We start from the raw sequence: 8239 nt of genomic DNA on the forward strand, positions 1-8239 counted from the left end.
ATAACTGTGTCAATGATTCACAGGTGTTGCTTCCTTCTGAAGTGAGTCACTGGACTCACACTCTGATGTTTACTGTTATGTTTAACGTGTGAGGGATAGCCAAACACCTGCTCCTGTGTCAGAGGGGTTTCCTCCAAGAGGATGTTTACTGTCGGGGTTTCCTCCATTTCCCGTGACTTTTCCCTCCCTGACTCTCATATCTCCCCCCCATCCCGTCAGCCGCATCTGAGCTACAGGCAGAAGAATCTCAGCATTGTTGTAACATTTCACCTAAAAATGGAATAAATCGTTAAGTATGACAACAGTCAATACAATAAAACCCAAATGTTCAGATTACATAAACCATATGTAGTAGTTTATACTTTGTGCTCATGGCTTGGCAAATGCAACATATATGGAGCACGGTTAAAAAAAAAAAAAGCTCAGTATTTGGGAATTAGTCATCCTGGGAGCCATTCTTCCTTTTCTTGCCCAATTATTCAGTTTAGCATTTTGTACTGATGTTATAAATATAATTTCATCAATGATAATAAAATACATTTTTTGTTTATGTTTAAACCCTCTAAAATGTGAATCCTTATGAATAATAATACTAATAAATAATAATAATAATGATAATTATAGTTTCTACAGAAACCATAGAAACCTCGCCCCTTTTTGAATTTTGAGCACAAGCCCCTGGTCATGACTGTACATTTTACATTGTTTTTTTTCTTGAGCTGTATTTTCATTTTACACCTCTTGTTACACTGTCACAAAAAAAACAACAAGCCGAACTAAAACATGCAGTCAGTCGTTTGATGCTCGCTGAACTGCGCTCTCTCGAGGCTCGCTCAGCTCTTGCGTGTCAATAAGGAGTGACGGCCGTTCAGGCTACACATTTTTGTGTGAATTTTCTTCCCCAAAAATGTTGGTCAAATTCCAAATAATGCAACCTTAGGGCATTAGACTTTGGCGTTTCCAGTGGGACGTGATGGGAATAATCAGGTCGGATATGAAGCACTAATGTATGAGTTGCGGTGGACTAAATCCTTTACACATGGTGGTCACATGACCTGTACCGGCAGCCAAATGACAGAGAGAGAAAGCCAGCAACAGACTATGAGAGCGAGCGAGGTGCCCCTCAGTCCCTGAACACACCAAGCGGCTAACCACACACTCCATCTCGTGGCTCCAGACGCACACGCTTTCGCACACACATACATAGACGCCGCCGATGATATGTTGGGAATAGCTTGTACGGGGAAACCTAAGATGGGAAAAGTGAGGACAAACAAAAACAATGGCGCCCGACTTTTTGTATGAGTAGCATTTTTTTTTTTGCTCCAGTGTCCCTGGATTCTGCAAAATGACCACAGAGACTGTTAACATCCATTAAAGTTTGCAACTCATGTGATTATTTTTGGCATATGAAACATATTCTGTCTTCAAAAACGTGTGTTCAAAAACTACATCAAGTAAGCAGCTGTACGACTTCAAAGTCAAAAGTCTAAGTCTGCTTTATTGTCAACTTCTTCACATGTCAAGACACACAAAGTTAAGCTACACATTTTTGTTGACACTGGTTTTCTTTTTATTTGATTGAAAACAACCTATTCATCTGTGGTTCATTTAACCAACTGAACAATTCCTAGTCCAGACATTGAGTATATCAATACACAACATAAAGAGCGTATTTTTAGTCTGACTCCTCTCTGGGATATTTTTTCCTCTTCTGTTCTTTTTTCAGTTTCCCACACTTTCTCTTTGCGTCTGCTGGCAGTTGTGCACGCTCACCGCGGCGTCACGCTGGGTCGCCACGCCGCACACCCTCCCACGTGGCGTCAGGGCCTCTTATAGTGACAAAACCAGCGACGCACAAATATAGAAAGACGGGCTGAAATTCCATTTAATTTTAGCCATATTTCCACATCGCTGCAGTGCTCACAAAGCCAGTGTTTAGACCCACGCATGACGATTTAGGGAAACCGATCCAGCCAGAAAGATAAATATTCTGAACTATAACAGAAAGTTTGGACACGCAAATAGCAAGAACGCTTAAGTTGAGGGTTTCCAAATAGACGCTCTGGATCACAAAGAGCCTTCATTGCTAAAAATGTCTCACAGTATGTTATCTCTCACTTTTATCCTACTTTTTGTCCGCCTTTGGACATCTCAAACTAATTGATTAGAGCAGAGACAACACGACACACAAGTTAAAAAATATACACACACACAAACAGTCAGGAAATCTAGAAGTCAAAAAGTGTTTGATACAAAGCCACACCGATCCACTGAGACAGATTAGGATTGTACAATGGAGCCATATTTTGCATTGTTGCATGGTTATAATATCCTGAGTTTAAGATAGCCCCTAATGTAATCCCCCTACACCCCCACCAAAAAATAAACTTGTCTATGGTCTATATGGTTCTTTGATTTGGTAGTATCCTTTATCAAAGTGAATATTATTCCCTTAAAACTGCTAGGTCGATATAGGAAGTTGGGTCAATATGACCCAACTTTGGGTTATTCTTGCAAAAACCAAACAACCCAACACATTGGCTTGTTTTGTACGAAACATGTTGTTTCATCAAATTTACCCAACTTCCTAGTTGTTTTCAATCCAGCATTTTTAAGGGTATATGAATGAATAAAGTGTAAATGCTTTTTAATCCAGGTTGAATGTTATTTCTAAATTGTTGAAGAAAATACTTTCTGGGCCTTTGAAGTAAAACCAAAATCTATTTGAAAATAGATTAGAATTAGCAAACACAAAATATACTGTCATTTTGAAAGACAATCCCTTATTTACCAAACAGTAATAAATCAAAGTGTAGGAAAACCAAAAGATGGAAACTAACATTAAGCACTTCTGTGTCAGAAGCCAAAAATAGTTTATATTTATAAGTTCTGAAATGATATACAATCTAATGTATTTCACCAAGCATCTGGCCAAGCGATAAAACGCACCCTTGACTCGCTACTTGTTCAACAAGACCAGAAATAAACTTTATGCTGACTCAGATTCTGGCCGGCTGCTCGGCTGGCTGTTAGCACGGTGATAGATGGCCTCCACTAGTCAGTGGCTTCTTGCGGCTCGGGATCTCAACCCGCAGCCCACGAGACCTTGGGAGCCAAGGCCACCAAACCACCCACACCTTGGCTCAGTGCGAAAAGAGAGCTATGAAGGGAAAAGCCATACGAGTGATCTGGTCATTAGGATCAGTGCAGTTCATTTGTCAAATGTGAACCAAACAATGTTTGTCAATAAAATAACTAAAGACAAAGTTGAAAGGGAAAAACAGATGACAACGTGACATTTTCATGTCTGTCTAGACAAGGGGGGGGTAAACTTTTTGTGCTCAATGACTACATTTCATTTTTAAACAGAAAAGATGGGCCAAGATATTTGGGGATAAAGAATGAAAAATATGTGTGTGCATGTGCGTGTGTGGGTACCACTCCAAAAATGGGCCTCCAGATAGGAAGGACACATAAAGCCATCTTTGAATAAAACAGTGTCGGTTGACTAGTGTTATTTATTGAAATAAGTATCAAAAAGAATACAAAAGAATACAAAAAATTTAAACAAGCTGTTCAAGGGAATTATGGCCAACTTGATACAAGTGATATTATAGGTCGACTTTAGGATTGTAACTCTCGTAATGCTCAGTGAAGGAGAATAAAGAACAATGCGGACAATACTTTTTCCAGCGCCGCTTTAGATTGTCCGAGCTTTCTGAGCGCTCTCAGTTTTTCTCCCATGCTTGAAATAAAAATGTGCAGATTTTAAAAAATGTGCAGTGACCTCATTCCTCATACCAAATTTACTCACGTCCCGTGAACTCCCCCACTGACAGGAAGTGAGTGCAGAGCTACTTCCTGCAGGGACAGGAAACAGGAAGTGCTGGGGATTGGAAGAAGGGAAAAGCCGAGCGGAACGCCCTCGTGACAACATCCAGTCCGGGCAGAGTTCACATGCTGGTTCATGCATGATGTGGAGTTAAAATTTGGCAGATTTGTGTCCAAAAATAGTTCATGTTAGTTGGTAATGAGGATTTTAGTAAAAGGAAACTCTTAAGGCAGAAAAGGTCCGAACCTTTTTCTTTTGGCATTTGTTCTCTTAAGCCAAAATCTCCATTCATGAAACATGTGTTTTACTCTTTTTTGGTAACCAGTTCAGGGTGACTCCTACTCAAGGATAGTTAGGATCAGCTCACCCGTTTTCTCATTTTGGTGATGTGATGTTCGCAAGCTGAGCCTTTTGTCTAAAGGTCATTTGGATTTTGCTGCTTAATTTATATTGCACAAACGGAATGGTAGTCAGAAGTGTAGTAAAGGAATTTTCTTGATTTGAATTCCCCTTTAATAATCGACTGTCCATTTAGTAGCACTGTAACTAGTGCTAACACAAAATGAGGTATCCAAGCTGGGCCTTTGAATTTACCATTACTGTGTACTGAAGCAATCCCACTTTGCAGTAGGCGCCTTGACAACTTTGGCTGCAGGACACACACACACACACACACACACACACACACACACACACACACACACACACACACACACACACACACACACACACACACACACACACACACACGTCCAAATAAAAAACATGGGAAAACCCCTCCAACTCTCTGATATTGTCACTAACCCTTCATCTGTCTCGCTCTCTCTCAAACACATGGACATCAAAACCTCTGTGGAATTCCTACCCCCAAACTTTCTGGGCTATTTTCCTTGCCATCACATGCACCATACAGGCCACTCCCCCACCAGAAAACTGTGATGAGTTCATCAAGTCGATGTCGCACCCTTTGAACGGCTTTTATGACACCACAATGCTTTTTAACTGCGTAAACACACAAGATTGCGCAACATGTGCACTCAACACATTATACGCCACAGCCTTAATGAAAAACATCAATCCGTTTTGTTTTTGATAGCGCTTATCGTATTCAACCTGGGTTGATCGCTGGTCAGTCACGGGGCACGTACAAGGACAGACAACCAAATTTACTCGGCCGTTTAGTGGGAAATGAATTCATTCTGCAGGCACTAAATTTAGGCAAATGTACCACTTCACCCTTAGTGACGAATGAAAACCATTATCTAACCCAAACCAAAAAGGCGCAGCACAATTGTAGCTTTCAGGGAACATTGAAGATCATCTCAGAGGTTCTTCCAATAAAATCAAAGCAAGGACACGTGTCGTTGGTCTCACAATAATTCAGACTGTTACTGTCACACTTGTCGCCATTGTTCAATTCCTAAAAATTCAACAAACCATAGATGCTGCTCTTTCCTCAAAAGAAAATATTTCAACTGTTGGTGATTCATTTTAAATCATTGAAAATGTTCTTGTTTGCTTTTGCAAGCACTTATTTAGCATTTTGTTCCCTCACTACCAAACCGAACTGCAGATATGTATGTACTGAACCTCGATTGTTGATGTGAATTTAGATTCTACTGACATGTGGTTTTACTCTTGTAATGACCCAAATGATCACAAATCCTAACATTTGAACAGCAGTGTGTTTATCATACATATCCAAAGTATATCATATGATGTGTCTTGGAAAGGGAAACATGCCCGGACACATATATTCGGTTGTGTTGTTCATCCAGGCGGAACAAGGTGTGAACTTGTACATTCAGCGTTCCGTGCAATTTATTGGATGACTTGCAATGAAACATCAAGGGGACTATGAAATTTGTGTTCTTCATAGAGAACCTCAAATGATTTGGATGCAGGATTTGGATACGTTCTCGCCCGGACCACAGTTCCCCTGACACTTGGTGTTGTGATGTGGTTTCCTGTAAGAACTTGCGGTTTTGCAACTCAGCTTCTTCGAGGTCGTCCGCCATCCAACACCACAAAATTGGATGTGAAACTTCTCCTAAGTGGCCCTTAAGATCATCCGACAAGATTGTGTGGCTGAGAATTGGCGATCTCGTTGTTATCACCTGCAGATCATCCTGAAAACCCAAAAGAAATGTTTTTGTGTTTGTTCGTCGGTTTTATGAATTTAGCCGATTTGTAACTTTGCTGGAGAAAAATAGCTCATTAAATTCCCAAATGTACTCTGGCATCTTAAACTGATGTACTTTAACATTCATCGTATTTTTCTTGTTAAACATGTTGGAAGTCTGATAAGAGGATCGATTTGCTTGCTCATCTGCGATCCATACGAGCTAACATGAGTGGCCAAAAATGTGGCTTCAATAGAGAAGGTTCCACAGAATTTGAGACAACTGAGAACCAGCCGAAGCAGATTTGTTTCGATTCATGTTTGACCAAATATTTTCTGGAAAAGAAGCACCAAATGTAGGAGAGGTGTAAAGCTAGAGTCGTAAAGATAAAGTCGTCAAGAAAAGACAATATTAACAGGAGGTCACATCAAGTCATATTTCAAGGCTCATTAATGCGTGTGTTTAAATGGTAAGTCAAGTTTAACCTTTTCTTTACAACTATACATAATCTTCAAGTATGTTCTATGTGCACCCACCAATCTAAACATGGCATTCTGATATTAGTTAAGAAGCAAAATTCTATGTTTTTTTTTTATCTATGGGGGGGGGGGGGGGGGCGGCCATTTTGTCATGTTTGGTCATGTGACATTCACAAGCTGAGCTGTGATTGGTTGTTACCTGAGCAACTGTGAGGTCATTTTCAGTCGACAGCAAGTGGCAAAATGGACGCTCCCTTAGATGGATCAAAACAAGTAGATTTTGATTCTTATTTCTCAAGACAATGTTAGTCAGAATGCCGTGTTTTGCCTATGGGGCCACATGTACAAATTATGAAGATTTTTTTTTTTTTTTACTTGACTTAGCACAAGCATGTTCTTTTTTTTTCAATTATACTGTTTACAGCGTCAATAAAAGTTTTGCGATGGTGACACGTTGACCCTGCTGTGTTAGAACAACTCATTTGGCACGTTGAGCGTGTGTGACTCAAGCTCGACTTGATTGACTATCCATGTATTTTTTGACCAGTGTTCCAGAACAAATGCTGCAATTAAATTATACCGCTAATAAAATTAATTTGAAATTGGAGACATCAAGCCATGGACTTGGTTTGAATCCTGGTCACGTTTGTTTCAACAAATGAAGGACGACAACTGATTTACATTGACGCTTTGAATTTTTTGAATCTAAAACCAGGCTGCTGTGTTTATGAAGTGTTTATTTTGTAAAATTCCATCATGAAATAGTATAGAAGCACATTACAGACCACCCAAACATTCAGTAAAAGAAAACAACAATAGACAAACAAAAGAACTACGTCGACAAATGTCCCTGCCAAACAGATTGTGAATGGCTGGGAAAAATCCTTCTCATAATTTATTTATGCTGCTTCAGAAAATGTCCTTTGTATCAATCCTCAAATGTTATGTGTCCTTTTTGTCCCGCCACCCAGACCTCACTGCAAATAATTACAACCAAAAGCCTCAGAGATATTGCATGACTGCAAAGAAATGCCCCTCTGATGTTCTCTGTGTGTCACAACTAATTAAAGTGGGAACAAAATGCTGGCAAAGAAGAACAAGGCCTTTTTCAGAATGTTGCTTCTCCAAGTGAACTTCAACCCTCCGAGGACACACTTGGAAATACGAATTCGGCCACAAGGAACAGTGTGGTAAATATTGTACAACATACTTGATATTCTTCTACTGTGTCATGTTTAAAATGTATTGTGTGTGGCTTTAATGCACAACAGATGTAGGGAAAGATCACATTCCCCATTGCTGCTTGCAACAAAACTACATGTTGTATAAACATCTACAAAAAAAGGCTTGGTTTGTCATTTTTCCCAGCACACACAAAACCACAAATTCCCGTTACACTCCGCAGTAAAACGGTGAATTTGGCTGGAAGGGAAACTGTTTCTTACGTTGAGTGAAGGAGAACTTGTATCAGATCTGTCGGGTTCTTTTCCAATTAGGTCACAAACGCAAAAAGATTATGAGACATTTTCACACAGATCAAATTGCTCATTCGCTTATCTTAGCATAAAGCTGGAATCAAATGAACAGAATCAGTTGAGATTCAACATGCCTTGGGGGCAACATTTCCTACGGCAAAATTAATCATTATACATGCGTACGCATTAGCAAATTAGCATTTGCATTCCCGAACATAAAAAGTCAGCACAACGGCAGTGGACTTCATTATTTCAGTGGACTTGTAACTCAATAAATAAATACATATCCAACATGAACATAATTTTGTTTGCATAGAACATGTGGCT

This window comes from Syngnathus leptorhynchus, chromosome 1 (assembly GCF_054491065.1).
Source record: "Syngnathus leptorhynchus isolate UIUO chromosome 1, UIUO_Slep, whole genome shotgun sequence".
NCBI lineage: Eukaryota > Metazoa > Chordata > Actinopteri > Syngnathiformes > Syngnathidae > Syngnathus > Syngnathus leptorhynchus.